This window comes from Sphaerodactylus townsendi, linkage group LG03 (genome assembly GCF_021028975.2).
Source record: "Sphaerodactylus townsendi isolate TG3544 linkage group LG03, MPM_Stown_v2.3, whole genome shotgun sequence".
Lineage (NCBI taxonomy): Eukaryota > Metazoa > Chordata > Lepidosauria > Squamata > Sphaerodactylidae > Sphaerodactylus > Sphaerodactylus townsendi.
In genome coordinates, this window is record NC_059427.1 from 81,746,762 (window position 1) to 81,761,884 (window position 15,123).

General features: G+C 41.7%; 1 protein-coding gene across 2 annotated transcripts in view; it reads left to right on the forward strand.

The window, feature by feature from the left end:
* The first annotated feature begins 201 nt into the window (after positions 1 to 201).
* The window catches only part of PDGFRB (platelet derived growth factor receptor beta), an 87,484-nt gene continuing 72,562 nt past the window's right edge, over positions 202 to 15,123 (forward strand). Inside the window, exons 1-2 of one of the 2 annotated variants that reach the window (XM_048489857.1) lie at positions 202 to 1,069; positions 13,781 to 13,853. The gene's annotated coding sequence lies outside the window, so the exon portion shown is untranslated. The remainder of the gene's footprint in view (positions 1,070 to 13,780; positions 13,854 to 15,123) is intronic. The other variant, XM_048489858.1, reaches the window with a different exon arrangement.

The window sequence follows — 15,123 nt, forward strand, 5'->3', positions numbered from 1 at the left end:
TTCATTGTTTGCACAACCCATGCCCCTAGCAATGAAACGGGTAAACAGCGACTCCTCCCAGCGAATAAAGCAGCTCTTCAGCAAAACGCTATCTCTGCGATAAGGAGCCGAGGGACGGAGTCTCCTTGCGACGGCCCCGTTGCGCCCCCTCCCCTGTTCGGAGAAGGAGCCAAGACCACGGGCAGGGAGGTGGCAGAGGCGCCCAGTGATTGTTCACATGTAGCGCCGGTTTAAGGCGCAGGCCTCCCCCTTCTTTAATAAAAGATGAGTCAGCGGCTGGCGTGGGCAGCGGATTTTCTAAACATCCCCTCATATCCTGAGAAAGGGGAGAACTGAGGGAGGAGGGAGGCTTGGCGGCTGCGGGGAGGGGGGGGGGGCGCCTGGAACCGAAAGCGGCGCGTTCACACATCACCACACAGAAAAGGGGAGCGAGAGAGAGAGAGACAGGAAGAAAGGAGGCGTCCGAGTTCAGACCTGAATTAAAAGCGAAAATCCCCCACATTTTGGCTCCCCCCACCCCGCTTTTGTTTTGTTTGGAAGGAGCCTGGAGCTGAAGCCCCCCCTCGCGCTCTCCCACCCTCTCTCCCCAAGTGAAGTTCTGCTTGTCACTCTTCCTTGAACTGCGGTGTGTTTGTTGTGTCTACCAGTTGGAGCTGTTTCGCCCCCCCCCCCCTGCATCTTCCAAAAAGGAAGGATTCAGCCCGAAAGATTGAATCCAAAAGTTTGAACCAAGCAGGATTTATAAACCAGTCTTGGCTTCTTTTCCCACTGTAAAGCAAGCTCCGGAGCGACGGGACGGCAGCATGACTTGGATGCTGCCAAATGATCTGGGGTGCAATAAAATGCACTAGAGGCACCAACTAGGCAGTGGGCGTGCAACACGGCAGGGACTCCTCTCTTGGCTGCAGACGTCTCTCCTTCCCCAACACTTTTTGGAAAGACTCCACTGAAGGAAGCTTTGCGCGTGGACGCAAGACAAACCAAGACACTCCAGAAGAGGGGGAAAGAAAGAACGCGCCTCCCCAGCAACGCTGAATTATTCTTCTGTGCTGCCCTTCTATAAGATAAGGTAAGCCCCAATCGGTCTGTTTTGCTCTAATCAGTCAACCTCCTCTTTACTTTTCCAGCCTAAGTAAAGCAAGTTGCAAATGGAAACTCTTTTAGCAGTTCCAGATGTGGCGTGCCCTGCAGCGCTGTTCCTTTTCCATGTCACCTTCCAGAAGAGTAAGCCAAGCCTGCACCCTTTGCAAACTCCTGGATTCTCCTTCATCTCTCTCTCTCTCTCTCTCTCTCTCTCCCTCTCCTCATGCTACAGAGTGAATGCAGGATCCCTGCTGCTTAAAAGCTGTGCAAAAGAAACAGCAAAAAAGCAAACCCTTTGGCTCTGGAGATTTGGCTTCTGGTTCCTATGTTCTCTTTCTCTCCCTTCCTCTCTCTGGATCTTTCAGAAAAATGTTTAAAGGAGTATTCAAAGCATCCTGCAGGCGCCAGTGAAAAGAAAGTCAGTGACAAGAGGGAGCAGCGCTCTCTCATTCCCCCTCCCCACGCACACTGTTTATTGCCAAAGCAGCACTGCTCATTCTTGTTGACAAGCAATTCTAGCCTATGATTAACAAAGTGCCTTTCTTGAATCCACATAGTTTAATACAAGAAAAAGTGCATGATAGTTTCTCTGATAAGAATACATTTCTAAAGCAGACAACACTGCTATCTCCATAAGAGGGTGGTAAAATAGTGCATTCCACTGGGAGCTTACTTGGCAGACAGCTGGTTTGCCATAGGTGCTGATGACTAAGAACTTGTTAACAATCACTGCTACAGAAAAAAATGTTCTGGTATTATATGATGGATAATCTGCACAGTCAGATCCATGACTAGTCATACTTTGTGCCTCTCTCTTTCTGAAACCTGACTCCAGTACACTGAGATATGTTGGTGAGGCATAGTGGTTGAGAGCGTGGTCTGACTACCAAAAGCCCCACTTACATTCTCAGTTCACTAGGAATGCAGTGGGTGCTCTTAGAACAGCTGCTGTAATACAGCACCAACAATACTGGCCTGGTCCACAGGGTTGTTGCAATGATTACTGAGCTAGTGAATGTAGCATTCAGGTGGAAACTGCCCTATGAGCATTATAGTGATACTAAAATGAAGATCTGAATGAGAAGTGTAGTCAGTTGGGTCCTGTATATTTTATACAATCACATGCTCTATCCTCACTTTTGCACAGTTCTTTCCTGAACACTCTTCAACATGCGGTTTTGGCGGTTTGCTATAGTATAACCATATTTACAGCCTTCGCAGTCACTGTTCCAAAAGCCACATTCTTATTCAGCACTAATAGCTGCATCCCAGTGGATGCTGTGCATTGTTTGACATGGGAACTCATTATGATCCTTAGTAGAAACAAATTGTTTGAGTGTCTGTACTGCTGTGAATTCCTGTGGGATAGCTTGTGATAGTTTGCTGCAGCAAAAATAAAAAGCACCCTGTGGCATTTAAAAAAGTAACCTATTTATTGTGGCAAAAGATTTTGTTGGCGCGGAATCACTTCACCAAGGGCTCCACCACAAAAGCTTATGCTGCAAGAATGCTATTGGTCTTCAAGATACCTCCGATTCCTTTTTCTATAGTTGTGGGGATTTTACAAGTACTTTTCAAGACCTTTTCTTTTAAGTAATGCTGTCTCCTTCATATAACACTGTTACTTTTTATTCCTAAGAGCAAATGGTTGTGAGGAAAGCAGTGGCTGAGGTCTTGCAGTTATGAGAAGTTCTTACAGCTGCTATAAATGGACACAAGAAGGCTAAGCCAGTAACCAGGAGTTCTAATGAGAACCAGACCAAACAAACTTTATTGTGGAAACAATACCATTGTATGTGAATGGTCTCACCCATAATTCCTGAACATAAGTTAGATCCATCTCAGTCAGAAGCAACAGCAGCTGTCCCCAAATCTATACGTAGAATGGAAAGATGACTGAGCCAAATCATGAGAGGAACAGGAGGATGTTCCAGTCCTATGCATAAGTACAAACTCTTCCTAATCTGGTTCACATCAGTCATTTTGGGTTCATCTCAGCCCTTAGAACACTGTTTTTAGCGATTTATTCCATTTGTAGTTTACTCTATTCTATTCCAGCCTATAGGATGACTTCTATTCCCCCATGTGTTTTTCATGAATATGCTTGGTTTTATGCTATTTGTCATACATGAAGGCAGAAGGAGTGGTTTGTCTGCTGTCAGCTGTGATGACAAGTGTGTCATTGCAGGAATATGCCTCAGAATTCCTTTGACTTGCATGTTCTCCCCTTCTTCCACTTGAGTGAGGCTCAGAAGGGGAAACCTTCTGCGTTTCTAGCAGACCATAGCTCTTCCTTTTGTCCAAGCTGGATGAGATGACAAACTACAGTAGGCTGGAAATGCCGGCCAGCAGGGGGCGCAGTTTTTATGCTAACAGCACCAAAATTTCAGGGTACCCTCAGAAGACACTCCTGATGATACCAGCCAAGTTTGGTAAAGTTTGGTTCAGGGGGTCCAAAGTTATGGACCCCCAAATGAGGTGCCCCCATTCCCCATTGTTTTCAATGGGAGCTATCAGTAGATGGGGCTACCATTTTGAGGGTCCATAACTTTGGACCCTCTGAACCAAACATCACCAAACCTGGCTGGTCTCATCAGGAGAGTCTCTTTATGATACCAGCCAGGTTTGGTGAAGTTTGGGTCAGGGGATCCAAAGTTATTGACCCCCAAAGGGGATGCCCCATCCCCCATTGTTTACAATGGAAGCTAAAAGTAGATTTTTCATTTCTGATAATATCCCTCTTAAAATCTAAGTTGGGTTACATTTGGACATACAGATGATGATGAGGAATCCAGTTTTGGAGGATTTTAACTCTTGTGTTTTAGCTTGGTTGCTGGTTGAGCTAAGGTTTTTGTACTTTTAAAGTTATTGTTGATACCATATTGTTCTTGTTGACCCTCTTTTCCACTTACAGAGCCAGTTTACTGTTTTTCTTTGAAATAAATATTCAAAAACATTTAACCCACTGATGCCTCAATTGATGTAATTTTATTGGCATCTATTTTTATTTTTGAAATTTACCAGCATTTTATTTTTGAAATTTACCAGCATTTCCCACCCTCGACTTATACGCGAGTCAATAAGTTTTCCCAGTTTTTTGTGGTAAAATTAGGTGCCTCGACTTATATGCGGGTCGACTTATACGCGAGTATATATGGTACATAAAATGGACAATTCCTTCATACTATTATATCCATATAGTTAATTCATATTAAGATTATGTATCACTATCTGTTTATGTTAGAAAGTCATCAGTTTCTGAGCCTTGTGTGAGGGGAGGAGAGAGGGGATAAAACACAAAAAACTGATGATTTCCAAGGTTCATTTTCATAATTCATTTTTATTTTGTTTTACAAAATATCTATCCAACCTTTTTGCCCTCACAAGGGCCATCAAAGTAGCTAATGAACTAAAGCATAATGAAATCACATTTTAAAACCAACCAACCCCCTAAACATCATTAAAACAATTAAAAATGGAGCTAAAATACATACAAAAAGTACTCTGCATCAGTTGAAGTTTTTGAGAACTTCTCAAGGGCAGCCTTCAGTAGAATACATTGTAATAATCTAGACGAAACCAAGACATACAGCACAGTGGCCCAATCTTTTCTGCTCAGGAAAGGTCACAGCTGGCTAACCAGTTGAAGCTGGTAAAAGGGATGCCTCACCATAGCTGCCACTTGCTTATCCAGCAGTAGACCTGAGTTCAAGAACACCCCCAATACCATGGACCTGTTCTTTCAAGGGGAGTGCAACCTCACCCAGAATGGGGGACAACCTATGTACCAGATCAGACCATCCACTCACCAGCACTTGGCCAACATGCTGGGATTAAGCAGGGTTTTTATAATCTGCCTGGAATCAGCTGGAAGAGTTAGATAGAGCTGAGTGTCATCTGCATAGCAGTGATAACCCACTCCAAATCTCCAGGTGGCCTTAGGCAGTGGTTGAATGCAGCCTGTATTTGGCTGTAGATGTGCTATTAGATAAGGAAGCTGATAGACCATACCGATTGCCAGACACATCCCATTGTTTTTTTGAGTCCCTGCACATAATGATCAGTCTTAATCTAAAGGGAATTGAAATAAATGCATGAAGAATTCAGAAAACCCAGGGAATTTGTTAATCCCTTTCCAGTAGTCTTTCCTACTCAACTTTGCTGCTGGGAGATGCTAGGTCAATCAACAATAAGACTGTACTCTGTTAGTTAATTTTGGAGGAAAATGCTAAACTGGTTAGTGGTTTTGCTTGGATGGAATGGGCTTGTATTTGCACATCTGTTTCCTGCTGAGCACTTGATCCAGTAGCAATCCCAGGCTGGATGTCAGAGAGGTGGCATAGCTTTGCTTCACCATCAATAATCTGAATCCCTACCCAGTATCTGACTGGATAGTGCACACTCTGGAAACATATTGGTAATTTCATAGATATACCATCTACTTAGCTGCCCAATTGAGTCCCAATGATGAAGATTCTCTTGACATGGCATTAGAAATGGCCAGATTTCTTATATTTGGCACTTTAACATTCACGCAAGGCCACCTCGTCTGATACAGAACTTCACAGCCTTCATAGCAGACATTTGTTTCAGGTTGTTTGGGGGCTTAAAGGATAGTAGCTGTGTTATACTTCTCCATACTGGGAAGTAAAATATTCTCATGATGTAATGATATGTGGCATTGAAGTACCACTTCTGTGGTCAAATCAGGGTATACAGTCAGTTATGGTCTACCTCAAAGACTCATTAATGAAACCTTGTGATTTCCAGTATGCAGTTGATTATAGAGTATGCAGTATTCAGTTGATTATGGATTATTGGCACAACCTTGGTAGATTCAGAACTTTAATTAGGAAATTTTCAAAGTCACCCACTCTCTCACTCCTATAGATCCTTGACATGTAGGTTCACTGAGTAAATGTGAAGTGATTGAGAGATGGGTTGAGTACCACTGGCCTCAGACTTGTAATGAATCGGAGTACATGAGTACTTGCAATCTTGTACAAGGATGGTAGAACAGATATCATTTTTTTCCTACCATCACTGCATCAGCTAAACATTACTGTGAGTGTTGGGGAGATAATTGAGCCCCCAAAATGATCCAGGAGATGAACCATCTATTGCTTCCTATGACAATTGTTTTTTGAATATTTCCTGATAAAACTTGGACGCAGCCAATCAGTCAGATCACATATCAGCTATTTAATCTGTTCATTCTAAAGTATGTCAGTAGGTTACAGAGCAGAATAATTTATTATGATCAAAGACTAGTAAAATTAGACAAGCTAACAAAACAGTTCTAAAAGTGTATGTATACAATAAAAGGTTCAATGAACAGTACAATAAAAGTATAAAATTTAGAAAACTATAAGTACTGTATTTGGTAGACTCTGGTGGCCACACAGAATCTTGTGACTGTGTCCGAGGGTTCTGAACATTATGAAGGAGAGTCAATGCCTTGTTGGAGAAGGAGAGAATTTCACTTTTCATAAAGGTTGCTGAGATTCATCAAAAAAAATCTTTAGGGAAGAAATACCTTTCTGGTTTTAGGTATATGTTTAATATTCCCTTTTTAACAAGGGTGGTAGCTACTTTCAAGGGTTGCAAGAGCATCTATTGAAAAAGTTACTGTCAAGAAATGTTGCTTTTAAGAAGGATTGCAAGAATACCTATTCTAGCTAACTTTTGATGTAACAGTGTGAATACCACCAAAGAGGAATTCAAACAAATAAGAAGGATGTGTGGAAAGAAAGTCAGAAAAGCTAAAGCTAAAGCTCACAATGAGCTGAGGCTGGTCAGAGAGGTTAAAAACAACAAAAAAGGTTTTTTTGGTTATGTCTGTAGCAATGATAGGATAGAGTCACTGCATGGAGAAGTTGGCAAAATACTAACAGGAGATGGAGAAAAGACAGAAGTACTCAACACCTTCTTTGCCTCAGTCTTTTCCCAAAAAGGAAATGGTGCTCATCCAGGAGAAAATGAGACAGAAGATACAGTAGGAGAAATTCAGCACAAAAAAGAGAGGTAGCGCAAGAAGACCTGGCTACTTTAAACAAATACGGTTCCTGGTTTTATTATTGTTAATTAGTTTTTTATTTTATGTTTTTAAGCTGTTTTTATCACTGATGTCAACCGCCCAGGCCCCTAGGGGGAGGGTGGTTTAGAAATCTAATAGATAGATAGATGGATGGATGGATGGATGGATGGATGGATGGATGGATGGATGGATGGATGGATGGATGGATGGATGGATGGATGGATGGATGGATGGATGGATGGATGGATGGATGGATGGATGGATGGATGGATGGATAGATAGATAGATAGATAGATAGATAGATAGATAGATAGATAGATAGATAGATAGATAGATAGATAGATAGATAGATAGATAGATAGATAGATAGATAGATAGATAGATAGATTCAAATCTCCAAGATCTGATGAACTGCAAACCAGGGTATTAGAAGAACTGGCAGAAGTGATCTCAGAACCACTTGCTATAATCTTTGGAGAACAGGAGAAGTCCCTGTGGACTAGAGGAGGGAGGGCTAATGTTATCCTCATCTTCAAAAAGGGGAAGAAGGAGGACCCTAATAATTACTGTCCAGTCAGCCTGACATCAATACCAGGGAAGATTCTGATGCAGACCATTAGACAGATGGTCTGCCAGCACTTAGAAGGGAATACTGTGATTACAGAAAGTCAGCATGGGTTTCTGAAAAACAAGTCATTCCTGACCAATCTTTTCTCTTTTTCTGAGAGTGACAAGCTGGGTGGATGAAGGGGATGCTGTGGATGTAGCATACCTTGATTTTAGTAAAGTTTTTGACAAGGTGCCCCATAGTATTCTTGCACATAAGCTAGTGAAATGTGGACCAGACAATGCTACTATTAGATGGATTTGTAATTGGTTGACTGACCGAACTCAAAGGGTGCCCATTAATGGCTCATCTTTATCCTGGAGAAGAGTGACTTGTGGCGTGCCACAGGGTTCTGTCGTGGGCCCAGCGCTATTCAATATTTGTATCAACGACTTGGATAATGGAATAGAGGACATGCTAATAAAATTCACAGATGACACCAAATTAGGAGGGGTAGCCAATACCACAGAGGACTGAGTCAAAATTCAAAATGACCTGGACAGATTAGAGAGCTGGGCCAAAACTAACATAATGAATTTCAACAGAGTTAAATGTAAGATACTACACTTAGGCAGAAAAAATGAAATGCACAGATATAGGATGGGTGACACCTGGCTTGACAACACTACATGCGAAGGGGATCTGGGAGTCTTAGTAGACCACAAACTGAACATGAGTCAGCAGTGTGATGTGGTGGTCAAGAAAGCCAATGCAATTTTGGGCTGTATCAATTGGAATATAGTATCTAGACTGAGGGATGTAATTGTACCTTTCCATTCTGCATTGGTTACACCTCAGCTGGAATATTGTGTACAGTTCAAGGCACTGCAACTCAAGAAGGATATTGACAATCTGTAACAGGGCAAGAGGAGGGCAACCAAAATGGTAAAAGGTCTGGAGTCCATGCCCTATGAAGAGAGGCTTAGGGAGCTGGGGATGTTTAGTCTGGAGAAGTGTAGATTAAGGGGTGACATGATAGCCATGTTTATATATTTAAAGGGATGTCATGTCGAAGAGGGAGCAAGCTTGTTTTCTGCTGCCTCAGAGACTAGGACATTGAGTAATGGATTCAAGGTGAAGGAAAACAGATTCCACCTAAACATTAGGAAGAACTTCCTGACCATCAGGGCTGTTCGACAGTGGAATTCACTGCCTCAGAGAGTTATGGAGTTCCCTTCTTTGGAGGCTAGTTTTACCATCACTACCTCCCCTGCTCTGTATGGCTTCCATTTGTTGGTGTTGAACAGATGTGATCACTATGCACAACAGCATGTGTACAACCCATTGCTGTATATAACAATCTCTGGTTAATGATCATGTTGTTCAAAGTGTATATTGAAATTTTTGTTTGTTTACGACAACCCCGTAAGGTTTTCAGGGCAAGCAGCATTCAGAAGTGATTTGCTATTGCCTGCCTCTATGTAATGGCCTTGGTTTTTCTTGGTGGTCTCCCATTCAAATACTAACTAGGGCTGACCCTGCTTCGTTTCTGAGTTCTGATGAGATTGGGCTATCCTGGGCTAGCCAGGTCAGGCCATGTTGAAATAGCCCCTGACAATAATTTTTGGCCTTTTCTGGGTTTGGCATCAAGTTTTATAAGATCTTTCAAATTTTTCAAATGCTTTCCATGTTTCAAATTAAATGCCATCCAACACTAACTGTTGTTATATGATTGCATTAGCATATCCAGGTCCCCACATGTGCTATAATCACTCATCCATTTCAAAATATTGTAGTTTGTTTTTGAGACAAAAGCCAATTTATATTCTGAAATACTATAATGAACATCAACAATAATAGCAATTATTAAATTGTTGTTTGAAAAGATGTGTGTAAGGTTAGCAGCAATTTTTGCAGCAGCGCTGTTCTCTCCCAGCAAGATCACTGGAATTGCTACTGCCTAGATGTGTGATCTGCTAGTTTGCAAGTTGTTTTTCTTCATATGAGTGTACTTTCTTCACAAGCAGAAAACAACTGTTTCCTGAAGCATTTCCCTAACCTCAAATGAATAGACTGTATACTTGTTGAACTACTGACTTCTTCTACCTCCTCCTCCAGTGTGAAAGGGCACTGGGGTCCTGGGTTTGATGGATATGTTGTTTTTCTCAGGTTTATGAAATAGGCAGACCAAACTGTGACTCTGGGACCTGGGAATTGTGGTCTGTCTCCTTTAGCCATACTACAGTTCTGAGAATGTTCTCATTGATTTTAATTCATGCTACCTTTGTTCTAACTTCGTAATTGTTCTGGGCTGAGTTGTCCCTGGACATAAATGTGAAGGAGAGCTGGAGCCAAGTGCTGCAGGGATTTGTTTCCTTTAACAAAGAAAAAAAGTACATATTTGAGGGTAACATACGCACTGTGAAATGGTTTTCTGAGATGCTGAAACAGCTCCAGAGAGCAGTTTCTATACTGATGAACAAATAGGAAATAATAAAATTTACGGTTTTTATTCTTTGAAATTCAGAGCAGTAGCCATATTAGTTTATTGACGTAGCTAAGATGACCAAGAAGCATGTGAAAACTGAACGATTAAGAAATACATTGTGGCATTAAAACTTTATTAGACAGAGCCACTATGTCAGATGCACAACAGCTACTCTCAAAATACTTCCTTTGAATATTTCAGTAACCGTAAGTCTGTTCTCTGTTTATCTCACATGCTGGCCAGTATTTTGGACTTTAAAAAAAATTCATGCAAAACTTAAGTCAGTTTGCTGTAGCACCTAGTGACTGTTGGAGTATTACACCTAGTGACTGTTGGAGTATTACACTGGGGGGCAGGGCAGGCGGGGAATGATGAACAGTAGAGAATTCCCTCCCATCTGACACATCTGATACCCTGGGCCAGGGATCTTTGCACTCTGTTCTCAGCTTTGTGCACAACCCCAAAAGTGCCTGATACAAAGCCAGGATTATAGTTTGTTTGTCTGGACTCTTGGGGATGAAATCCACACAGTTTTTCCATCAGTTATGGATGAATCCTTTCTTTCTCATTGAACCCCTATAACAGTGGTGGCATGTAATCTCTATGAGACGCTGCGGTACAGATGTGGCAATCCAGGAGCCCCTCCTCTGTGGGCATCAATGCGTGCACACAGAGCCTGGCCAGGGTAGAGGGAAAAATCCAAGCACTCTATCCCCCCCACACACACACACACACACATATCTAGGCTGGCCTTGCTTCTGAGTAAATCGTCCTAGGGTCGTGATTCACCCATTCAAAGCATTGCATGGTTGCTTCACCAAGCTTACGCCCGAGTAATGCATGCCTCGGAGCAAACCGTTTTTTTAAACTAAAACCTCAGTATTCAGGTTAAATTGCCATGTTGGCACTTGGCGATAAATAAGTGGGTTTTGGGTTGCAGTTTGGGCACTTGGTCTCGAAAAGGTTTGCCATCACTGCCCTATAATGTGGACCTTTTATTGTCAGCTTTCTTGTGGTCAAAGAAAGGAGGCTTTTATCGTCAGCTTTCAATATGGGAGAGGGCTTGAACTCCCTTTCCCAAGTAAGACATATGTAGTGATGGAATTTACTGTTCAGAGAAATTCCCATATGTTGTGCAGTGTTTAAGAATCAGTATTTTTTATTATTTAAGTTTATGATTTTTTTTAAACTCTTGGGGATGAAATCCACACAGTTTTTCCATCAGTTTTGTACATTGTACATTGCAGATACTGCCTAGTCATCACATCATCTATGAAAACTCCATTATATGCCTTTCATTGCAAGCTAAATACAAATTTTGCCCCTGTTCCGTATTCAGAATAAATTATACAGGTCTTTCATTTGAAAAAAAATGTGTTCAGCTTGTACATTTTTTCCTAGATTGCAGAACCTATAAGTTCATGTTTTGGTTTCAGAATTCACAATACTTTGACAAGGTTGAGGTGGTAAATGCCAAAAAAAAGTGTTTGACGAGAAAGTAATGAGGTGGGGAAAGGATAAAGGTGTTTTCACCCATGAGGTTTAAATATACTTGTGAGCTACCTTCTCCAAATTCCAGTGTTGTTAATTCAAGACAAAACGTGAAAGGAAAACAAGTGAACACATACCAACTTTTTATAAAGACAAATTCAATATAACTTTACACCCACAGATTTTATTATTTTATTATTTATTTATTAGATTTAATAGGCTTCCCCTCCCCTTTTGGGCTCGGAACAGCTTACAACATACATTTTACACTTAAATTAACCTAATTTTTAAAAAACATTCCAACAAATTAACATAAATTAAAACTATTTAATCCAAGATGGCAAAAATGCAATAATCATTAGAGGTAATAATGAAGTCATTAATGGCCTGATGGATAGATGGAGAAAGAGAGGTGGAGGCCAGAGGATACTATGGCCACCTCAACCATATGCCTGGTGGAACAGCTCTGTCTTACAGGTCCTACAGAACTACATACGATCCTGCAGGGCCCTGGTCTCACTAGACAGAGCGTTCCACCAGACTGGGGCCAGGGCCAAAAATGCCCTGGCCCTGGTTGACGCTAACTGAACTACTCTGCGGCCAGGGACCACCAGCAGTTTATTATTCTCAGATCTAAATGCTCTTTGGGGAACGTACCAGGAGAATGACCCTGGGGTATACAGGCCCCAGACTGTTTAAGGCTTTGAAGGTAAGTACAAGTACTTTGAACTTGATCCAGCGCTCCGCCTGGAGCCAGTTCAGCTGATGGAGCACTGGTTAAATATGTGCCTGCCACACAAGCTTGGTGCACTACCTGGGCCTTTATAGTTAAAATGGAAATTACTCTTGCCTTATGAAGTACAGAGAGGTTGAAATTCAATTCTCAATCAGCCTTTCTGCTTGGCCATTGAGTGAGTTCAAACACCGGATACAAGCAAATTCAAAACTATGTTTTTAGTCACATGTACCAACAGCAGGAACTGTAATTGAAAAATGCTACAAGAGGCATGTGTGAATTTCATCGAAGAATCATAAGGAGGAATCACGATCGTTTCCCACTTGAGCAGGTCCTTGGAGAGGTGACATATAAATAAATAAACAAGCAAGCAAGCAAGCAAGCAAGCAATCCCTGAGCAAGAGTTCATCTGGTTTCTTTTAATGGACGCTGTCCACTCATTTATAAAACTTTCATCCTACAAACTTCAAGGTCTGGGTTTTGACCTTTAAGGCCTTACGCGGCCTGGGACCCTCGTACCTTCGGGACCGCATTACCCCATATGTCCCCACTCGCCCTCTGCGTTCAGCAGAGGTGAATTTACTGGTAGTCCCCGCTTCTCTCCTGCGTGACGCTGCTGGAGCCTCCCACGCTGGCCAGGGCTGGGCTCCTTTACGTCCCTGGCCCCGCCCAGGTGGAACACTGTTCCTCCAACTGGCCTCCAAAGTGGATCCTCGGGTGAGTTCCGTAGGGTCTGTAAGACTGAAGAAACCCACTGGCCTTTGGAGCAACCAGTCAGCCTGGAGTATGGCTTCCCTGTTCGATACCATCAAGATTATCCTCCTATGGAGGAGTCCGATTACTCCCCAGGGGAGGGTTTTAAAGGAAAGGATTCTCCGGGTGCCTTTATTATGAAATTACCGCTGTTTTAATGAAATTCAGTATGTTTTATGTCGGAGTTTTATGGGCTGTTGTTGTTTTATTTGTATGGTTGCCCTAATTTATCTGTATTAATTGTTGTACACTGCCCAGAGCCCCTCGGGGACGGGGCGGTATAAAAATCGAAATAATAAATAAATAAAAATAAATAAATAAAACTTGCGTAATGAAAGCCAAGACCCTTGAGGAAGCAAAACCTCCACCACAATTTCATGTTACCTGGAGAGTTTCAGTGCAATCTTCCATAAAGTTGCACTCTTCTAAATCTACTGATGGGAATGAATGTCAAGGGTGAAATTCTGCAATGCCAAAGTCAAGATCTGACCCTGGGATCTGTGGGGACTGAAAAGTTAATGTCCTTAGCTTTGTTCTTAAGAAAAGGTAATCCTGTAATAGAGGTTCTGGAGGATAGATTTGGCACTAGCTAACTGCTGGTTTTTATAACACCTCACAATGTCTTCTCTTCCATGCTTGGATAAGCCTTTCCTGCTGTGCCTGTTTGGAGGGAAACTACAACCACAAGATAGACAGCCAACTGGACCATTATTGCAGGGTAAGTTTTCTGAGCACTACCTTCATTTTCTTGGTACATGCAGCATTTTAAGAAGCTGTGACTGAATTCTTAATACTACTGAGATGCCATAATTGGCAGCAATTAAATTGCTACATTCATGTTTGAATGGCTTTAACTGGCGAGACACCCTGTCTTATTTATACTAAAAGTATGTTTGCATGTGGTTTGCTCTGAATCAGGGCCAGGAGAAATGAAGCTGTCCTGTGCCTCTTTCTCTGAAGGCACATTCTCCCCTTGCAAATTGGATGTCACCTCACTTCTAGGGTCTTGGGCTTTTTTGTTTTTTTGCCTTGGAACTACTAATAAAATAGAAGATTTGCTAGTCTGAAACTTGAACTGCATTTTTTGTGTATGCCTGTGTCGCCCTTTCCCAAAAAACTGCAGATTTTTCTCTTCCAACCTTGGGAGCCTTCCAGGACATAGTTGTAGCTAGGAGAAGAACTCTTTCAAGCCAAGAGAGTCCAGGGCATTAACTCTTCATTGTCCAGAAATCCAAATCCCACATCTTGATTCACACTCTCCTAACAGTGTATTTGAGACTTGAATTAAAAGCTAAGTCCAATATGTGCCAGTCATAGGATGGTGTTCTTCTAGCTAAACACTAACTAAATTTTTCTCCCCTAGGGATGACTGATTTAAAATAAGGTCCTTATGTTCTTATGTCCCTCTGCAACTGTATTGCCTGTTATACTAGATGATTAAAAAATGCAAATATCAGTATAGTTTATGTACTGAGGCAATTAAGAAAAACATTGCAAGATGGTAAAGGACAAGATTTCAAACTCACAATCTAGTTTTAGGACACAGACTGACTTGTGTGAGTCCATCCACAAATACAGATATAAAAGGAAGGATACAAAGTTTAAAGAATCTATTTTCTGATGTGCCATCTTCCCTGTGGTGTTTTCTTTCTTGTTTTGTTTTGTTCTAATGCTTCACACTATTTGCTATTTCTGAGTTTTCTGATGTGATCTTCCCACTGCTGGCCAGATTGAGTTTCTTTTTTGGTTGGAATCCAATGGAAGCTGAGGTCATGTTGTGTTGTGTTTCTTTTTGGTGGATTTTCCCATGACACCCTCAGAGCATTTCCCCTCTGAAGGAATTGGCATTCACATCAAATCAGAGTACCTCATGAAAGAGTGTCCATTTTGTTAGAATTAGTGTCTAAGCAGTCACATTTGAGATTAACTTTATAATTCTCCTCAACTTCTTTCATGTGCATTTTAATAAACTCTTAAGTTGTCTTCAC